Source organism: Vidua macroura, chromosome 8, assembly GCF_024509145.1.
Source record: "Vidua macroura isolate BioBank_ID:100142 chromosome 8, ASM2450914v1, whole genome shotgun sequence".
In the NCBI taxonomy this organism is placed as follows: domain Eukaryota; kingdom Metazoa; phylum Chordata; class Aves; order Passeriformes; family Viduidae; genus Vidua; species Vidua macroura.
The window spans coordinates 7,658,557-7,681,007 of record NC_071578.1 but is presented as its reverse complement, the minus strand read 5'-3'; the positions used below and the strand labels follow the sequence as shown (position 1 = coordinate 7,681,007).

The 22,451-nt window shown below is 35.4% G+C and overlaps 1 protein-coding gene across 4 annotated transcripts in view; it reads left to right on the top strand.

Moving 5' to 3' along the window:
* ATRNL1 (attractin like 1) overlaps nt 1-22,451 on the top strand; it is a 434,071-nt gene that overhangs the window by 134,400 nt on the left and 277,220 nt on the right. The window lies entirely within an intron of this gene.

The window sequence follows — 22,451 nt, the reverse complement described above, 5'->3', positions numbered from 1 at the left end:
TACAATGTTTCTTTAGTGACACGTGATCATATATTTGTCAAATGTAATATTTTTGTTTCTGTTAAGTTGGTAGTTTCAGTTGGTGAAAACCTTTAGTAATCTCCTAATCATGAGGAAATTACTGGAATGGTTTGATTATTCTAAGTACTAGACTGTAAACATTAAAACCAGATACAAATGAAAATACTTGATTTCTTGTTTTCCCCCTTAATTTTTTGAAAATGAAATATGCGATTGGTAGTAACAGGAAAATCATCGTGATTTAAACCGTATTTTTAGGGGAAAACTATTGCTTCAAGGCAGTTGTTTTATTTAATTTTCTCTTAACATTTGATTTACTAGCTGCTGATTTTATTTTCTCTTACAATTCTGTTGACAGAGGTTTTCAAAATTCCATATGTTTTGGTGTATCCATATGCAGGATTATACACAGGGAACTTTTCAGGGAATAGGCTTGTGGGAATGTGCAGAATATGCTAAAGATCAAATTTTGATATTAAATGAGAGGAATTTTGCTGGAGGCGAGGAAGAAAAATATGAAAGTGATGGGATCAAGTGAGTAATTAAATAATTCTTTGAGAAGTTTCAGTAAGTCTGGGCTCTTGCAAGTGAAAGCCTTCACTGGCTGTGTGTGTCTGCAGCTTTTGTCATCACTGTGTAAGAACTGGGCTAAAATTGGGCTTCAAAACCTCTGTAATGAAGAACTACTTGTTGGAGGGAAAATACTGGGGGGAAAGTATTATTTTAAATCTCACATTTCATAGTATATTTTTGATAGTTGTAAGAAGTATAAATTCAAGATTATAAAATGTATTGCTCATTTTAGTTCTAATAAATGTCCACGCCATTAATTTCTTAGACATACCTCTTCTGTAAAAGTGGAAGAAATACTATTTTATTTATTAAAATATACAGTATTTATTTGGTAAAAATCTTTCCTGTATGTAAGCTTTAAATAACTATTTAATAATGTAAGGATCTGTGCATAAAAAATAAACACTTATTTATAGTCTACTGTACATAAGAATAAGATTTTAAAATATCCAGCCATCCTATTCTGTATAATTTCCCTCCACAGAATGGTACAATTCATCTTACAGGTAAAAAACATAATGGGTTAAGAGTCAAATTCACCATTTTATTGATATCACTGCAGCTTTATTTGCAGATAGCAGAGTAAATCTTTTCACAATTATTTCCACACAGAGCTTCTCTTGCTGCTTTCCTGTAGGGGAAGTATTGGCAGCAATCATATAATAAATTCACTTGATTTGAACTTCCTTTATCATAGACACACATGCAAATCCCAAAACTAAACAGAAAAAATGAATTCTTATTGCTGGAAATTTAATAAACCCCCCCTTATTCTATTGAGAAAGTGACTTTTTCTGATTGAGGGTATAGTCCATTTAATACTGGTTACTGTGATGGTTGGTGGTTTTCTAAAGTAAAGTTAAAAACTATATTTAGTGATTTAAATTGCAACAGGAACAGCATTTTTTTTCCTGATTTCAACACTTTCCCCCCCTATTTCTAGCATTTGATAATATTTCACCATTAGTTTTACATATTTGGTTGTGTTTGATAGGAGGTGATTTCTATCTGGTCCTGCTGAGTCCAGTCCATGAGTTTTTATTTTAAGAGAAAACTTTGACTTGGTGGGCTTAGCAACTGCCTCTCTTATTTAACTGCTTGAAAATTTCAGCTTGCCTCTGTAAGGACAGGTTCGTGCCCTCAGCTAGTTCTCACAGTGCTGGATCATTAGGTTTCTAAGGAGAACAATAAAATAAAACTCCTACTTCAACATTTATGAGTACATTTCTGTTTTAAATGTACTCATTTTCTTCTCTACATGTAGTAATTATTGTCAGATCTTTCAAGGATTTGAGCTATTTTTTTTTCTTTTAATTCATGTTTCTTGCATCAATCATTTTTTCTTAAATTGCAGCTTTCATTTAAAAAAATATGTCTAATATCAAAGCTTCGGAACATGACCCAAATGCACTCTAATGGCTCAAACCTTCAGAAGGCACTTGAAACATTTGAAATGTAAAATTTGAAGAAAAGGAAAATACAGGTTTTGGCAGTATTGTATGTCACTCTTGGCCTTCCTGTTGATTTTTTTTTGTTCTACAGTAGGCTCACTTTGTCTGCTTTGGTATATTCAGTATATTATACATAAAGTTCATGAGGCTCTCTGGGATATTTCAGAGTTGCAGGTTCTCTGTAAGTATTGCAGGTTCTTTGTTAAGTATTGTTACATCCAAACATTACATTTTATTCAGGAAGTCGTCCAGTTTTGCAGAGATAAAGAACGACAGTTGGAGTGTCATGTATCATTCCTAGAAGACAGTGCTTTCAGAGCAGAAGTGAGGATGAGGTAGTGGCTGAGGGAGAAGCTGCAAAGCATCTTGCACAGAGCTTTGCACCGTGGGACTTGGTTGTGTTCTGTCCCTATGAAATATGCCTTTTATCCTTCTGAGTTTAGTACTAATTGTCTGGAAAATGGGGAACCGTTTGGGCATGAGAGTTTCTCTTTCATGAGAATAAAGGAATTTGGCTTTGGCTTCTAAGTTAGGATCTTCCATAACTGACTGTATGCACATGTATAAAAATGTGTTTTAGTTTGGCAAGTTCAACAGAGGAGAATCCTCTCACTTTAGCTTTAGCTGTTTTCTAAGATATTTCATAGTCATTACTTTCTCTTCAGGCTACCTCCAAAAATGCTAAGTGAAGAGCAAAACAGATATTTTTTTACAATTGTTCAAACACTCCTGGCTAAAGAAGGAATGCAAGCAGTGTCCTTGTCTCTTGCGCCCAATTGGTTTACATTTGTATGCATGCTGGATTTAATTAATATCTTCTCAGTTTCCTATTTGAAAAATATATTGTGCTGGATTTTCTTTCCAAAGAAGTGAATCTCTTTTTCTGAACAATTGTTCCTCCAGTGCCATGGCCATGTCATTCAGGGACTGGCATGTGAATAATCTGTTTTGCTCAGTGCAGGCTGCCCAAACCTTTCACAGACCCCATGCCAGTGATATCTGTTTTGAGTTCCAGTGCTCAGGATGCATTTGTTGTAAGGCAAACCTCTTTGTATAAAATGCTTGTAATTTTTGGTGCAAAGTATCAATTATCTAGGGATGTACAGTTAAGGTAATGCTTTTACATGCCAGTTTTTTTTAAATAGACTAGCACAGCTGAAAAGAACAGAGAAGTTTGCATGTTCTTTATGTCTGAATTAGACTCATAAAGATTTAAAGCTAAATATAAGGTGAAGACACTTCTTCTGCCTTTAATTAGTTGGGTACTGAGTTCAGACTGACATGAAATTAGGAGTGGGAGTGAAGCTGATGTTTACTCATACAGGAAAAAGAGAAACAAGCATAGACTGTGCCCCATGGAAGAGCAAGAGAGAAAGGGAGGTTATGGCTGCCATAAAATTGCTTTATTTTTTAGTCAGATATTTTCTTACCCAGCAAAGTTGTAGCTTTAGTTTCTGTGCTTGTTTTTGGAAAGAAGGAGGTCAAAAGGCTTTGTCGATTGGGCTGGCTTTACATCTTGCCTAAGGCTAGCTTTGAAGCAGAATTGAACACATCTGCATAGCCAATGCTTTTTCTTACTCTCAGGCAGGGTCAGAATAGGTTGCAGAGACTTAAAATTTGAGGTTGTCTTTTTTAACCCCAGTTCAAGCAGTTGAAAATGGCAGGGCTCTGCTGCATTGCATCTGTCAGGGTGTGCAATGGAGGCACCTGGGAATGCTGCTCTGGGGCCAGGACTGGAATCCAGTTAAGTGTTAGGGATGCTGAGTAACATAAGTCACATGAGCCAGAACTCAGAATGAACAGCTCTTGTGAAGTACCAGCCCCGTGGGAGAGGTGTTTGCACTTACACCATCTCCAGGCACTGCTGCTTTGAGAAAATGAAAAAGGAGACTGGACAATTTCTTATAAAACAGCCAATAGCGTGTTTAGATTCCAGAAAACACTTGCAGGAGGCTGATGACAGTGGAGACAAACTTCTTTTCAACATGTGGCTCCACCAGGCATTTGTCTTTCCTCACCTGCATGAACCAAATACCCCCAGGACGACAGTCTGTTCTTTCTGCCAGATGTAGTGCTGGGGTCCCCACAAAACATAAATACATGCAGCTTGATTACCCTGGTCACCACCTTTGTTAACCATTAATGTAATTGTTCTGTTCTTTCATGTTGCTGTGGTTGGATTATAAACTGTCATTGTTCATGGAAGCTGTAATTAATCTCACAAATCAGAAATTGCCATGTATGGGATAGGATCTGGGAATTACTCTGCAGCCAGGGGGAAGAAATAACACAGATTTCCAGTAGAGTATGAATTTGGTTTACTCTTCCTACTGCTTTGGTTAAAGATAAGTTGTTCACTTTAGAGAAGCAAAAGAAAAAACCTGATGGCTTTTCTGGCTACTCATCTTCTGTCATCACAAAAAATCCATAGCTAAATTGTGACTGACACAACCAGATATTTCAGGGAGTTCTTTTAAAAAATTCTATTATATGCAGCTCTGTTGTAACTGATTAAATTCAGTGTATGCTGTGTTACAGTAACAACCCTCTACATCAATATTATTATTGCTGGCTACTGCTACTTCAGTCAGCTTTGCACAATTAACTATGGAGCAGAAGGAAGGAAAGTGATATTTCCTTTGTGGAAGGCAAATGTTTAAAGAGATTAAAAAAAAAAGAGAGTAAACAGTCCTACGAAATTTTATGGAGGATAAAACCTTTTCAAGGTGATCATCTTCTAGAAAACAAATGTTGCTACTACATTTTTTTGTAGATTTGGTATCTAGAACAAAGAATTTGATATGTTTTATTACTTTTGCCTTCATGACACACAAACACTGGTCAGTTTCAGTATATGTAAATGTTTGAGAAATCAATGTTCTCAGAGTGGTTTTAATTTTTTGGTGTTTCTTAGGGGATCTTGGCTACTGTAGAAGATACAGATCATATTTAAAAATGGCTTATCAAAATGTTATGTATCATTATTGGTCCTTTGTGCTGGAAGAGAGCTGAGGAGGAAAACCAAAGGGTTCTGACATGCCTCCATCCTTGCTGATCATTGTAGCATCACAGACAGAGGCAGTTTGTCAATTCTCTGGAAAGGAAAGAAGGGAAATAACTGAAGAAAAGGACTTACAGCAGTATTACTGTGCCCTTCATCAAACTCTTTTATTAAAAAAAGAACAATTGTTTTTGCTATATAAAGCCATCAGTTTTCAGTTGTTTCATAAGCAAATAGGTTCTTTTTTATTAGTTTTCAATTTAGGGTAAGATCAATCAGTCTATACTGATTGATTATTGGATTGTTACGTCTGGAAATTTATTAATTATTTGAGCTTCTTTGTACAGCTTCCCCTTTTTCTTGTGGTTTCCACCACGGATAAAGTAGATATTTAACCTTCTCTGGTAGAAGCACTTAAATATATTCTAGTAAAAAAACTTCATGAAATTCTTTCCCTGAGTCATTCATGGTAGCACTGTATTGAGTAAATAGTAAAATTTTTCTACATCATTTTATTAGAGAGAAAAGAGAATTGGTTTGTTTTCCTTAACTGATTATCTGAACAAATGAGATTTGGCTGGCTGAAGTTTAGAGACAATGGAACTATATTGTAAAGAGAATTATGATTTAGTTTCACAAAACTGATTTAGTTACACAAAACTGGTATTTCATTATGGGCTGCTAAACTTTAAGTACTCAGTAATGGAAACTCCACTTTTGAGAAAAAACAGTAAAAATTGTTGTGGGCCACAGATATATTGAGTTTTGAGACAGATAATGTGGTTTCGTCTCATTTGAAAGTGGTCTGTAAAATTGAGATGATTTCAAAGGAACCTCAGCTGTTTCTGAAAATAGTATATTTTGCATGTTCATGTAAATTCTGACCTTTTTTGAGATTTGTGATGGGGGAAAATTCTATGGTGAGCTTATTAAATAGTATTGACTGTCCTCCAAAACTCACCTTTTCCATTTTTGTTGGGTTTGCTTTTATTTTTTTTTTCAGTTTTTAAATGAAGCTGTATCTTCCTGAAATGACACCAACTAGTGAGGCACAAAGTATGGGTTCTTAGTAAATGATGAATAGCATTTATTAGCTCTTATGCCTTTTAAATGACTCAAAATATTTTTTCTGTTTTAATTGAAGGAAAAATCATTTTAGATAGAAATGAGTGATTATTTGACCTGATCTATACTTAATATGTTTGAATATTATTAATATCCATCATTTTATGAGATACTTGATTGAATGTAGTCTGAACTTTATTAAAATGGATTTTTTGAAAGGTGTAAAATAACTTTGTAATTAAATCCAGTGAGAGGTGTATATATAGGAATTACTTCAGAATAGTTTTCTCTTGAATTATCAGGACACTATGCAAATAAAAGAAAGCATTAGGATATTGCCTGTCACAATAACTATTTCCTTTACTATTTCACTGTGTGGAAAACTCAAAATATATATGGAATGGGAGGTGAGCTGGAATTTAACCAGCACTGTGTTTCTTTCCTGAGTTGAACTGCTATAACAAAGTCCTCTTGCACTCCAGGCTTTCCTTTTTTAGCTGGGCAGAGAAAGTGTGCAAGGAGAATTTACAATGAAAATAGTTTTTCAATAGAATCTGTATTAAGTTTGGCATTAAAAAAAAATCAGGTTGAATGATTTGGAAGTGATACTGATTTTATTGACAGTTAACTGAAAATATTGGTTATTGTAGAGTTGTTTTCTGCTGAAAACCAGGTTTGCAATACTACAGTGAGTGTTGAGTGGCTTTAAAATAGTTGTGTTGCTATTGCTGCTTATTGCAGCCAATTGATGGAATTTTGATGAGGACTGAGCAAAGGCTGAAGGGATTCTCTGTGTCTGCTGTCAAGGCTTCTGCTATCTGAGTCAATACATTGTGGAGGATATAGCTTTTATTTGAAGGAAAAGCAGTTTTCTAAGGTAGATCCATCCAAAATACCCATGTTTTCTTTATTATCAGTGCACAAGTTTAATGTATGTAGAAATCCAAGCATTTGATTCTTTTTAAACTGTGAGTTAAAAAAAAAACCCAGTTTTTTTGAATCTCAAATTCTTCTCGGTAGATATACAATTCTTGTGATTTTTCAAAGCTGCTGAAAATCTCTTCATTATTCTCAGTTCTTAAATCTCAGATAAGGTAATACCCATTGTGCAGCATAGATCTGAGTTTATAATTCATATCTGATAGGCCATTAGTATGGTAATTAGTAATTGGTACAAGAGTTGTTAAAGTTGAAATAGACATCTGGTTTAATCAATTTGTCATTAAGGAAGTGAAAGTGTAGAGGTAGTAATGGGAAAAGAAAATACCAGTGTGAGAGCTCAGAGCCCTCTCTGAGCTATCAACACGAAGCTAAGTTTGAAATTGGAATAATGCCTCTTTATCTTGCTTGATATGGGTTGCTCAGTGCTCAACTTGCTCAAATACCACGCCCTGTTTTTATTTTAAAATCTATTTTCAAAACCTTACAAATAGCTAAAAGAAATGAAGCTACATTGTGATGAAAACTCGTTGATAGATATATCCATCAACTTCAGCTTGTGATATTCATATATTTTATTTACTGAGAAAAAGAAGAAAAGAATTTTTTATAGAGCAATAAGGAAAGCCTAGGTCAGTTGGGTACTAAAGACACTATTTGATAAAAATCTCCTGGTGATGGAAAGATTGCTTTTCTTTTCCTTTTATGTTCTCTAATAGATGAAATATGCATCTTCCTACTGCCATTTTCATTTTCTGTTTTCTCTTTCAGCCAATTGCATGCCTTTACATATAGATGAAAATTTAGCTGGAATAGTTTTATTTCTGGTTTCAATTTTTGTTTCAAAGTTAAGACATTGTTGCCAGTTATTAGTTTTAAATTGCTTCAGTAGTTGCCAAGAGTATTAGAAGAATGCACACAAAAGATTAAAGCTATGCACAGAGAGAACTAAGAAATGTGGATTGCTATTAAGACATGGGAGTGAGAAATCCATTAGTCCTCTCTTTTTTTTCCTGATAATTATGTAGACTGTGCACATCAATTATAGAGTTCTTAAGGAGTCCTCATCCTGAGGAGCCTGCCAACACATTTGCATTCTTCTGCAGCTGCATGTGCAGACATCTGGGAGCCAAGCAGGTTTTCTTATATATTGAATCCTCTTTCCATCCCACCCCTGTCTGTGCCCTGGCTGCAGGAGAGCCCGTGTTCTCATGCTTCCCCAAGGCCCAAGTACAGGCAGGGCTACAGAAGCTTTCTGTGCCACTCCTGCATTAAAGATGGACAACTGAAATGAAATAAAAATTCCACTCTTGGAATGGTGGAGTAGATAAGGGTACTGCATGTAACATTTTAGAGTTGCTTGGAAAACTGTAGGTATCTCAGTTGTACTTTAACAATTAAGGTAATGAAGAACAGGAGGCTGTGAAAACTATGCTGCTTCAGAAGTGTGGTTGAAGTCCTATCCTTTATTTGGTCACTGAAATCTATTGTGATTCCCTGTACTGATATTCTTCCTTGCTGCAGCTTTGTCTGTTTAAGAGGGATATTTTTTCCATTCCTGTTTAAAAATTGGGAGATGAACTGCCTGGAATAATGAATTCTGCAGGCAGAATATATATAAGCACATGTGCCTACATAAACATCCTTTTTTCTTTGCCTTCATTCTTAACCTGCATTATCATGTGAATGACATGGAATAATGAAAACTTGAAAAGACAGTAAATTACAATAAACATTACTGAAAAGTATATGTAATATTTTACCTCTTATAAGGTAAACTCGCAACATTTGATACAAAAAGTAAATTCTCCATCACATGCAAGGTATTTAGGGGAAATGATAACTGATAAGGCAAGAAGAAATAACATAGGAGCAATTCTATCTGTATTCACCAGCTGAAAGATAATAATGTCTTAATATTAGAAATACTCCCTTATTCTTTTCGTCTTCTGTACTGAATAATCACCGCTAGAAAGTATAAAATATAAATTAAGCTGCACAACCTTTGCATGCTTTGAGCTTTCTATTTTTTTTCCTTGTGGATGTACTGAAAAATAAGTGGTATTTATCAGCTGACTAGATAATGGGGCTGGGGAGCTTGATTACAAGGCCATAAATCAATCCAGGAACCTGATGATATGCTAAATTTCAACAGTGGAGCCTGAGTGGCTTAGATTATCACTTCAGAAGGATTGACTTAAAGATTTAGTTCTCCATCTCTATCTATTATTTTTATATTACAAAAAAGGAATTTTTCAGCAATTTAAGAAAAGAACAAAGTACTAGAAGGCTGTGTAAAAACTTAGCTAGGAAAGCTGTTTTAAATAGTGTCAGGAGTCTGATTTAGAATCAAAGCAAACTTATAATCACATTTGAAAATTTGATCTGCCACAACATTTTTTTCTCAGTGTTGCACAAAGCAAAGATAAATTTAGGAATACTGGATTACAGCAGGAGGCCAAAGTGAGAGCAGAAAGATTGGCAAGCCAACATACAGAATGTGTCAAAAAGGGCTCATTGTCCTGGAAGAAAAGATTTTGGGCTGCTCACAGAGAAGTGATAAGAATTAAAGGGTAAAGGAACAGTCAAGCTGAAAGAGATTTAATAAATCAGATTTCATAAAGAAGACTTAAAAAAAATATTTGTACTGGAAATGAGTTCTTACAAGATCCGTAAGGAGATAAGGGCAGCAATTACTTTCTAACAGCTGCTACAAAATCTAATCTTGTTCTCCTTTAGGCCATTTTATCCTCTCTTACGCAGAGTCTTGATTTAATCACAGATTTGGGCCCTGATTCAGATAAATATTTTAATACATGATAACACCTTGTTCCTTAGGTTTAAGAGGGGATATTCCCTTGGTTTGGTGAGAATTGGGAACATATGGTTTACTTTTGTTTCCCCTGCTCTTGAGAGCCTAATTGTAAAATGTCACTATGGAATAGCAGCAAGAGTTTCACAAAACAAGTCCACAAAGTTTTTTTACCACTCCTAATAGTTTGCTTCTCTTCATTCATTCATTTTCCTTCATTATGTTTTTAGGTGTTTTCTGTACTTGGTAAATAATGGGGGTTTTTTAATGAGGAAAGGTAAAGTTGAGGGTGACAAATAGTGATTGTAAGAAATGAAAAATGTATAAATCAATGCTTCATGTTGAACAGAAGGATTGCCTCCTCTGTAGTTATGAATAAAAGAGGTAATAGCACATCTAAACAGATGAACAGCTCCACTGCTGGTCAATGCCAACCACGTGTGAGTTAAATAACTCTGAGATTCATGAGTAGGAATGATGTAAATCCATTATTTGTGAAAGATTTTTTTTAAGAAAATCCATTTTTTGTTTGAATTGTACTGTAAGGTTTCCCCCCCCCCCCCCCCATTTTATTTATACTACCCTGATGTGTATAGAATGAAATACATTTTCCACCCTGTTTTTAGGGTAGAAAAAAAAACCAACCTTAGTCATGTTTTTGTTTTAATTCTCTTGTCTTTTTGTCCTTGGCTTTCATGAAACCTTTCCTGTACCATTACTTTATTGCTTTTGCTCTTGCATTTTTGAAAATAGCTAAATATGTGACTTAATAAGTGGTCGGATAATTGCCCTTCACAAGCTTTGATTCGAGCTTTGTCTGTGCTCAGTTTTCTATAGTTGTATTGGCCTATTTTTCATTGTCTACTCAATGTTCTTAGAATATTTCTATGTGGTTAAAGTTCTGATACCATTAAAGGCTCGTTTTAGACTTAGTTGTTATGCCAGAAGAGGTTGATTCTTTTAATTTAAATATTTGAACCCATGCATACTCCCTATGTGTCCTCAGCCTTTGACAATTTCCTCAGCCTAAGAAGCTCTTGTGTCTTGTTTTAATTATGTTTGTATCAAATGAAATTCTCTGCAACAGGTGTCATTGAAGTATTGGCCTTAAAAGAAACTACAATGAATATTCAGCAAACTTTACTTCTTTCACAGGGAAAAGAAAGTATGAAAGAAATGGTGACTAATGTAGCTTTTTTATAAACATGGTAGAATTCTAATTGAATTATTCCAGTTATGTACAGGTCTAGAAATGGAAAAGAAACATTTGAGAGTACGACCCAAAGATTATTCTAATATATCTTATTCCTTCATAGTGGATTTATTGACCTTTATTCCAGATATATCCAGCTTTCCGTGTTTCTAAATAGTGTATCATATTTGGTATTCTGCATGCTTATAATACAGTAAATTGTCATACAGTCTATTATCACACTGTAATAAAAACTGCCAGGTGACATCTTGTATGAACATTGTTTTCTGCAAATTTAGCAGTCATTGGTAAAATTTGTGAATATTCCTTACAGAAAGTTCTGATTCCCAATTCTAGAGTCCAAACCTGATTATCAAAAATTTCTTCTGTATGGCACTAGGCCATATGGTGCACATGTTGTTTTAAAACCAGAACATTTCACTATAGTTCTTTTCTGTTTCTTATGAGTTGTTTGTCAATTTAATATTTTGTCTTTTGAATATGTGCTCATTCATACGAACAATGTGAATATTATGAATCAATGAATTCCGGATAGCTTATAAAATATTCTCTGATTTCAAAACTGATGTGGTGCTCAAAACACTTCTCTAAGTGTTTCTCTAAAGTCACTCCTGAAGTAGAACTTTGAAATCAGAGGGTCATCCCAGTTATATTTTCTTTAAAAACAAAAATATGGAATAGAAACTTAGAATGATCAGAGAGTAAATTTGTTGGATTTTTTTTCCACTCTGATAGTCCCAAAAGAGGATTCACCTCAGAGTCCATCTCTCCACTGTGCTCTCAGTTGATTTCTTTCTCTTATTTATGAAAAATATAACAAATTGTTTTTCTGACATGATGGACCATTTCAGTCGCCAGAATCTGTTTTCAATTGACATTAAAATATTTTGCATTTCTAAGTTATGGTTAATGTTGCAGATTATAGCCTAACTTCTGCATAACTTAGAAACCCAGTCAGAAAACAAGTGAGAAAGAAGACCTTAGGAATGTGAAAACATCCAAGGAAAGGATTGTATTTTAAATATTTTAAAAATCATTCTCTATAATGCAAAATATACACACATAACTGACAAATATTGTAACTGAATCTTTTCTCTTAAATACTGATTTTGATACTATCTTTCAGTTAAAAAACATTTCATAATATAAAACCACTGGCTAAATTATTGGACCGAGGGAGTTGATTATTCTTTGACTTAAGCAAAATGACTGGGGACAGATTTTCATGCTGGCATCCAGAACAAATTTAATTCAAACTGAGATGAAAGGCGGTTAATGTAATTGTAGCCTATTATCCTATGCAGGCTTGAGTTAAGAAGTCAGACAACAGTCAGAAAATGATGGATAGAAAATAGAAATGCTCAAGGCTGGTGAAATAGAGACTTGTGAAGGGATTATGCCGTAACTGTTCCCACATAATCTCTGCATCAGTAATATCCCACCTCTACTGTATGTTTGGATTAATAAACAGGATTTTTTTATGCCTCCTGCATTCTCTTTATTTCTCTCTGACGTCAAAAAAGGTCCTGGTTTAGTAAATTTCATGACTTTGTAATCAGGATATTTTTCCTCCCTAATATACCCACCTTCATCAGTCCTGGGCCATAAATGCATTCAGTTTTCTTTTCTTTCTAAGCACCTTTTTCTTTGTTATTGCACAGAGTGATTGGGAAGTAGCTGGCCACATAACTAGTTAGTCTTTGATCCTAAGACTATCTAAGGGACTAGCAAAAACTGTTATTTTTATTAGTGTATTGAGTTAAGAACTAGTAAATAGTCAACTCTCAGATTTTTCAACTGTAAGGGTGTCTGTTTTTTTTGTATGGCCCTTTGGATATAGTTTTTCATATTTTAGGTGACTAGGCGGGGTTTTTTAGGATTGTGTCCTGGCAGATTACCTGGATTTTGTTATTCCATTTCATTTTTCAGTAATGGAAATATTTTTTTAATGCCTACATATTTTGCACTACAGTCTTTTAAAAATTAAAAAGACATGTCTTGGTCTCCTCAGAATACATACAGAAAGGTGCTAAATTGTAGTTCAAAGCATGTTAATTACAAAAATAATTCAATAGTTTTGTCACCCTTGTTATAGCCCATAAAGCAAAGAAAGAACATTTTTTCCTCTAAAGAAGCTGATTGTACCCAGTGTAATACATATGTCTGAGGTAATTCTAGTAATAACTAATTCAAGCAGCAAGTGTGATGCTTACAAAATACAGGAGATTGGTTACTGATCAGAAGTCCCACTAAAGCTGCTGTCTTACGGCCTCTTTGCAGAGGGATTGAGTCTTTGAGGCACATGGGATGGAATGATAAAATAACTTTTAGAGGAGTGTCAGAGTTTGATTTCCCAGTCGCTCCCAGCTGCAATGCCAGATTTCTCTCCTCCATTGTGAGTAGTATCACCAGAGCTCTTACAGTAGCTAAAAAATTTATTTTCTTTTCTCGTTCTGACATTGTTTAGGATAAGACTTTGTGCATTTGAAAAATGCTGTATTCTGTGAGTTGCCCTTTGGGAAGACTTTGGGATTACTTAAAGATTAGTGCTGTACTCACACGGGAGCAAGCACTGCTTTCCTGCAAGGCTGCAGTCCTGTGCAGCCTGCCCATCAAACTCCATATAAACATAGTCTGAACGGATTAGGGCTGACAGAGCAAAACTCCTATTATTAAATACTTCACAGTCCCCTGCCATGAGGCTTTAGTCTCATTTTGGTCAACTTTTTTTCCCTTTTACAGCCATTCCTTTTAAGTTTTCTTCTTAAGCATCCAATAACTTTTTGAGCAGAGCTGGCCAAGACTGGAAGTGTTGACAACTACAATATAGTTGCTGGACCACAGACAGAAACATTTATTTACACTTTGGCACTTCATAAAGAAGTATCAGTATCATCTCTGCTCCAGGAAATTCATGAGGTTATGTGCTGTAATGGGCTAATGGGGATTTGGGCTCTTCATAGGCAAGAGGCCAGGGAAAAGCAGATGTGTGTATCTGACTTGATCCTTTCTCCAGCCACCCAGACATTTTTCTGTGTTCTATTCTTAATAGGTATTTCTCTATCTCTTGGATTGATATCTCCTTTTAATAAAGTCAAATAAAAGATGGGATTGATATGCTAGATATTAAAAAGGACTTTAAAAAAGTCCTTTTTTAAAAGGACAGATATGCCCATAGTGGAATGATGGTAGGCAATAACACATGGATTTGATAGACTGCTGTGCAGGGGTGGGGTAAAGAAAGTTCTTTTAGGCAGGAGGAGAACTTATCAGAGCAACCTACTGGATAGGTGTATAGATACTGGAATGATCTGATGGACAAAAATATGGTATGAAAACCTGCAGGTCAAGAAGGAAGCTACAAGTCTGGAAACTGTGATGCCTCCATGTTTGCTTTTAAAACATTCTCTAGTGATTCTCTGGGAATTTCTGTTGATGGCATAGGAAACACATATGGGAAATAAAAGTTCTGAATATCTCATCAGAAACACCTAAGTAATCCAGGAATAATGAAAGTTACTTGAAAATGTAAAGGCTAGAGTTTTGGCTTCCTAAGGGTAAGGATGGTAGCTTGCCAGTTGCAGTATGTATTATACATAAACATCTATGGTATTTGTGCCTCATGTTTATATTACAACTTGTCATTAGCACTGTACAAGTTGTTGCAAGTACAGCAATGACTGTTTTCTAAAATTTCCTAATACTGTATAGCTGACAGCCTAGACATGACACTCTGGTTTATTCATACCTTTGTCTTCATTTTGCATGTAGTATTCTTGAACATCCACGTATGAGGAGCATTTGGCCATCGCTGAGCTGCAATGTCCGCTCCAAAATGTGTGATATGCTTTGCTTCTGAATTGTCATTTTTGTCTTGGCTTAGTCAGAATTTCCCATATTTTTGGAAATATTAATTGCCGTATTGTGCTAAATTGTAGTCTTAAATGACAAGAAAATGACCAAAGTTACCATACGTAATTTGAAGCAGAAAGACAAAAAGTAACTTGCCTGTCTTTGTACCATTTTCTGGAAATTACAGTGTCTGTATGGCATCCTGAAATACATATTTCTGAAATTGCCTTTTCCTTAAATTGCCTTGAAATTATAGTCTTATAGAAATAGTGATTTTGTTAAAAATCCCCAACACAACAAAAACAAACAAACAAAACCCATCTCAGAATCTTGAAAACAAAGTGAAATGAATGCAAGGAAGATCAAATGCAAACAGCTGAGAACTCTATAGCACTCTGTAATACCACAGCACTGAACTTTCTGCACTGAGATTTTAACTGAGTAGTTCTTTGCAATAATTTTCCTCAGAGACTGACCATAGATCAAATTAAGCAGTAGTAAAATAGTCCTATTACAAACCATAGATTAAGTTCAACAATAATAATATTATAATGCACATTTTTTAAAAGCAAGCCATAAACTGTTTAAAAGTGCTTAAAATACTTACTACAAACACACGTAGTAATAGTAAAATTTTACAATTCAGTAATGCCTAATGAAAATGCAGTAAGCCACTTGGGATTTAGTGTGTGTATATTTATTTATTTTTCATGTGGTGTACTTGATGGAGCCATTTATGATGCATTTGCTCTGACTGTCAGGGCCTGTTAAAATATTTAATGTTCTGACGTGCTGCCTCTCCTGCTCTTTGTGAGAAATGGTTTCTAAACAAGAGCAATATGCAAACACTCTTGGAAAGTGCCAGAACAGGCAATGAATAGCTGATCACAGAATCACAGAATGGAGCCATCCCAGAGCACGTGGACAGGATTGTGTCCAGATGGTTCTGGAATATCTCCTGTTCCAGTGCACAGTGGCTTGCATGTATTTGTTTCATATGGTCTTTAAGATCCCTTCCAAACCATCCTATGATTCTATGACTATTCTATTGTTGATATTAAGTTAACATTTAACACATTTATTCAACATTTATCTTCGGTTTTTGAAAAGGAAACCTGTGGGAGGAGCTGCATTTCAGTTTAAGCAGTAATAAGCTTTCATGGTTATTTTACCATTGCTTTTTATCTAATTCTTCCCTCTAAAAGGAAAGAAGTAGTTGAGAAACCCATACTAATATTTCTCAGAGTTGTGGTTCAGTTCAGTGTAAACAGAGCCTCTTATTTTGAGTTATGGGATATTCTAACATTTACTTTCTAAGGGCTAAAGTAATGTCTGAAGTGTCTGATTAGGTCAAAATGTGAGAGAAGAAATGTGGGTATTTCTCTTCCCTGACTTTGAGAGAACAGTGACTGAGAAGAGGGAAGTCTGCTTGTCCAAGTTCACCTTTTTGCATATAGTCAGGTTTGTGCATCACTGCCAAAAACATGGCCATTTATAGAGAAAGGAGTACCAGAGGTAAAGGGTAAGGCCATGGACATGAGATTTTTCTTGTTCAGAGTAAGCAGTATCAAATAATTTGCATATAAAATCCATTTTGTGCCTTATTCATTAAGATTAACAGGGAGTTATCCAGTTATTCCAAATGAGGGCTGTAGGTCACTTTATTATTGTATAGAAGAACTAAATAGAATCCAGACTTTATTAGAAAACTCTTATTTTACATATTAACTTTTATTTTCTCTTAATTATATAATTATGTATGTATTCTCTTAATTATATAATTATATGTTAAGTGACACCTCATTGAAAACTTATTTTGTCCTGGAGTGCAGTGGATTTTGTGATGTGAAATATTATTACTTCAAAGAGTATATAAGAATTCTGTAATATTAATTATTCTTGATCTTGCAGGGAAGAAGGATTTGAATAGCATGAGGGATCTGGAAATGGAAAACTTTCTGATGACATTAGAATGTTTTACTTTTTTCTTTTGGTGAGATCAGCCTAGATTAAAAAAAAAAAAAGTATTGCTGGCCTAGGCCTCTTTCATGAATTATGTGAGGAGGAGACAAATTGATCTACAGAAAAGTCATTGTCTCAAGACATTGTTATATGCACTTACAAGAAAAAAAAAAACAAATAAATCATTTCCCCACATTATTAAAAAGTTCTAACTGGAAACATAAATCCCTGTACCTTTTACCCTTTTAGGTTATCATTATCTTAAGAGGTAGGCTGATAATTCTTTATATCTGAAGTTACTTATGACTGGAAGGATCTTGGCATTGTGAGAAGTAAAAGTGTCCAATTTTTACATTAGAACCAAAGATCTGAGAGGTCTGTCTGAATATACTGCAGTATTAATGGATAGCTTTGGGACAATGGAGTACAGAGTACAATGTCAATGCAGTCAAGAAGCAGACCTTTATCTGTAAGAGGGATAAATTTACATTTATGGATTATGAAGTTTGTCTATTTCACATATTTCACTTCAGCAAAATAAAGATTACATTGCAGGGTAAAAAAATGCAGTAATAATTAGCAAATGAGCCTAGTCTCTGAAAATCACAAAACAGTCATTAACATTGCTTATAATGCCTCTTTTTCATTAAATATGTCATCTAAGTCTTAGCACTTCTGTAGAAGGATGATGTTGTTTCTGAATCTTTTAAACATGCTTGAACTCTCAAGACATGACACTGGCTGCTGTATTGTAGGTGCTGGTTGTGTGGTTCCTCACTTTCCTTGCTGCTGGCCATGTGGATGGTCAGAAGATGTGGTTGTTTTTGGGCATTTCTATGTCGAAGGTATGGATGCCAAGCAGGCCTAAATCAAGACCTAAGTCCTGACCACATCTAAGTGTGAATTGTGCTTTCAGGTATCAGTCACTCACTGCTCTGGACCAGTTACAGCCTCAGCTGTTCTTGGGTTCTTGCTTTCACCCATGAGTCACCACTCTTGAGCTGAAGATCAGCAGTTTCTGTGGCATACTTACAAAATGTTATTAATTACAGCCAGTTACATCTATTGACTGTAGTTAAGCACATACCTCAGTTTATTTTCTCATTGCTGGAAATGTACTGTAAGAGTAGGATGACTTTCAAGAAGGGATAACCAATAACCAACAGGCAGCATAAAAAACTGTGTGTGAATCTGAACTAAATGTTCATCAACTGCCTCATAATTACCTGCAAAAGCTGCAGTCAGCATCATGGACTTATTTTCAATGCTGAGGATGTAGTAATACACAGTAGTATGGAGTAATTCTTCGTATCCATTTATGATACCACAGGGCTTACCATGGGACTAGAGAAGTCTTAGGTTTAGCCTTACAACACTGTTTGAACTTCAGCTGCAAGGTGCCCAAATCCAAATATCCAGATTTTTGTTACGTAAATAACATTTCACTATTCAAAACCCCCATAGCATCATGCCACTGTGGAACCAGGAAAGCAGAATAAAACCAAGAGCCACTTGGGCAAGATTAGGAACTGGGGACAAAGGGATCAGAAGCAGATCAGTAATGGAGGACAAAAGCAGCAAGACCACTGGGTAGAAAGGGGACAGCATGAGGAGGAAAGGCTAGGACAGAGGTGAGCAGTAGTCTTGGAAGCTGTTCTGACTCAATCAAAAGCTGGGGCAAGTAATCAGTCTGGGATTAGGAATACTCTGCTAAAGCAGACAGTCTTAATTTATTGTGAGCCTCTTGTAGACACAATGCTGGGAACCTGGGCAAAATCCCAAACCTGTTTATGACTAGCTATAGATCAGCCAGGTGACAGCTCTTCCCCAGACACTGTGGAAGTGGTCTGTTAATTTGCAAGGACAAAATATGAGGTAAGGGTCATAAATATCTATATTATATAATATGCTGTAACTGTGTAGTTGACAAGCCTTGGTCTGGGCCAGAACTAGATAAAACTGTGTCAGCAAGGATCCAGCTGAATAAAATAATATTGTCTGTTGGAGTGGCCTTCCCTGAGAATTTGGTATTAAAAACAAACACAGCTAAAGGAAAGTCCAACTGTGCTTAGGTTTGTTTTCCCCTATTATCTTATTTTTCTTCACTTTTAATTGAAAGGAAAGATTTAACAATTAGTGGCAGCAGCAGAACTGCAGAAACTTCTGCCTTCACCATGAAAGGTTAAATGAACTGTTATAGGAAGGTTTCCACGTGATCACATCACTTGTCTAGAAAGCTGGCAATCTAGGTTGGTGTTATATTGATAGTTGTCCTCAGGTGAAAAGCTTGAAGGTTTGCTCTTCCTTAAGGGCTATACCAGTAAGAACAATAAAATTAGGCATATAAATATATGCATTCCTCTGCTGTTAGTTCCTTTGCCTTCTTAAGCCTGCAAGGTACAGAGCACAAGAACATACACATTGCTAAGCTGCAACAAAAGGTTGTTTGTAAACTCTGTCTTACAAAGAAGCCTTTCATTCATTAAAAAAAACCCCAAATCTGTCAGTCTTACTGTAAACATGTACTCATTTCCATACATTTATTGTATTTAAAGAGAAAGTGAGACATTGTCTTGGTCAGAAGCATGAGAACAATTATTTTTTAAATGCATTTGTCAATAACTTCTATTTTGAACTTCCATAAAATCCAGGGAGATAAAAGGAAGTGAAAGAAAGTGGTTCAGTTTTGAAAGGATAATTGAGGGAGAAGTTGGGAAATAAGTGCTAATAGCAGGCCATCCAGAGGTCAGCGAGCTTGATGAATTGAATACTTTTGCATTGGAACAAACCATAGAACTTGTACATAACCTAATAGGAGCCTTCCTCCATTTGTCCTTGTAAATGGGAGCTGAGTCTTTGGAGTCCTGCCAGAGTGGAACTGCTCATTCATTATGACTACTTAAAGCAAATGATCATGGCCCTATGGCACATAAAATAATGAGTGTAGCTCCCATTTCTCAGATATGAGGCATATATTATGCTTCACATATGGTCCAATGTGTGCTGGCTTTTGGAAAAGGTACAAAAATTACTACAATGAGTAAAGCTCATAAGGAAATAATTCAGCGAATAGGAAATTTTGTAATTGGACCTGTAATCAGTGACTAATGCAGAGCAATATGTATGCTAATAAAATAGGAGAGGATTAAAAGACAAAACTAAATTTAATCGAAACCCAGCATACATGCTCATGTGAATAATTTCAGATATATTCTTAATCCTATTAGTTTCATTTTTTCCCTCCACTGAAAACCAAGTGTTTAAGTAGTATCTTCCATTTAAATTAAAGCAGGCTTCCCTAACTAGCAAAAACTCTACCTCATGTTATTCCTGATATACATTATGGAAGTGTTCTGCATGAAAGGCCTGGCTACAAATGGCATAATAAACCAGCTGTTTTCATGAGAGGGCAGAAAAAGAGCACAGATAACAGGTAAATCTCATGTCCCTTCAGGTACTGGGGTTCCTGTGTGCCTGCAGCACTGGATGAACCTGGTTTTTCCCTCTGTACAGGTGCTGTCCATGGAGATGTTCCTCCTCCCTCACTTCCTGTGGTGCCTTTTCTCCTGTGCCCAGGCAGAGCCCTGTGTCTGCTCCTGTTAGGCTGGGATAGCACCCACCAGGGCTCTCCCCTGCCCAAAATCATTCCCTCCTTCCGTACTTCCATGAGGCTCCCAACACAGAGAGTATAATATTTATGATAATACATCAAAATATTTTGCTGTGGTATAATTCACTGTTCTTTTTTATTTACTGTGCATATTTTATCATTCCATCGCACATGAAAGGGCTGTAAAATTGCATTGCCATTTTGTTTTCACAATGTTTGAAGGTCACTTCTCTAATTGTCAGGGAATTGGTAATTATTTGGATTTGAATGAATACTTGTATATTGCAACATATTTAGAACCTAGTAATTTTTGTATTAACCATTGCTTTGTATGTTCTTGTAAGTTATGAAGTCTGTCTTATGTGAGATGGAGTTTATAGATATTTTTATTTCATGTATTCGTGTTCCTGTTTTTTTCTGTGATATAAATAGAAATAAAAATGCAAGGAAGGTATATGTGATGCTGGAAATCCCTGGGTTCTGGCACTTATTGATCCACAGGAGATGGTTGCATCTGATTAGAAGGGCAGCTGAATGGAGAAGGGAAACTGTATGGAAACAGCTGTCTTTTTTCATTAAGTTTTTCAAAATTAAAAAAAAAAACCCAGATCTTTATTCTCAGGGTCAAAGCACCACAGGTGAGTGCTGTGACTGGGCAAGAGTTCAGAGAGGAATTTGTTTATTTTCTCCCCATGGAAAAGTTATTGTTGTTGGGAGTTGGATATTGCTCTTCCATGTCATACACAGGCCAGTGCCACTAGCAGTGAGCAGCAGGGGAAGTTTCTTGCCCTCATCCTCAGACTCTAAATAGAGTTATTTTTTATATTTTTTCCCTTCAGGTATAAAACTCCCAGCATATTCTAAACACTGGCTACATTTAATCTACTTTGCATTTGAAACAATTCAAGAGGAAAAATAGTCCTCTTCCAATGTTATTATAATTTGCTACATGATACACTGTCTCATTTATGTGGCAATCTTACATAAAGAAAAGTGAATTATTTTAAACCCTTGATTTAAAAATGGTCCCTTTCCTGTAGCTCTCTTTCAGAATTCCAAACCTAAAAGCCCTTTCAGACATGAATATATTTTTTACTGTTTCAGTAGCAAGCTGTTCTTTGTAGAATGTTTGTCATGTTTAGAAAAAAACTTTTTCAGGCAGACCAATGTTACTATTTGAGAGATTTTCTCCTTTTCAAGTACATGCAAGGGAGTTACTTCAGGATCAGACTCTCTTCTAAATTCTTAATTCTGTCTTCCAAATTATAAATTCTGTGGAAAGGACTGTAGGGTGAGAGTGTCTTTGTGAACAAGACCACAGATTGTGTTCTGCAGTTAGACTTGAAGCATAGGGGGGGTTTGTTTTCTTGGGGATTAATTATTACAATTATTATATTAAAAAAGTGTTCAATTTCTGTATAGTTGACCCTGCAAAGAGTTCTCATGCTAACTGGGATCAGGAGTGCACTAGGGCAGAGTCCAGAACATATTTTTTCTACTTTTTGATTTTATTGCTACTGCTGATTATTTTCTTTATGGTATTGTAACAAAAAGTCAAAGAGATTTTCTGCTTATTTTTTAACAAAAATGAGTATGTTAGGAATCACCAGTTAGAAACTATTGAGGAAGCCAGCAGAAATACAAACATCAAAATATTTTAAAATCTGAAACTTGTTAAATGATATGACATCCAAGTTAGAATGTATTTTTAATACCAATCACAAATAACAGCAAGAGTATCTCCTTCCAAATTAAGTTTGTTAGAATAAAGTAATGAAAAGAGAGTCCAAGATACTAAATGATTCAGATTACCCCAGGGAAAATATTTGTATGAAATGTAATAGGCAGTGATTAGCTTTCTCTTTGTTTTGTGAATCTTTCTGTATATTTAAGAGAAAACTGTAATCTTGCTGGAGACTTCCATGAAATAGCCAAGGAAACCTAAAGCGGAT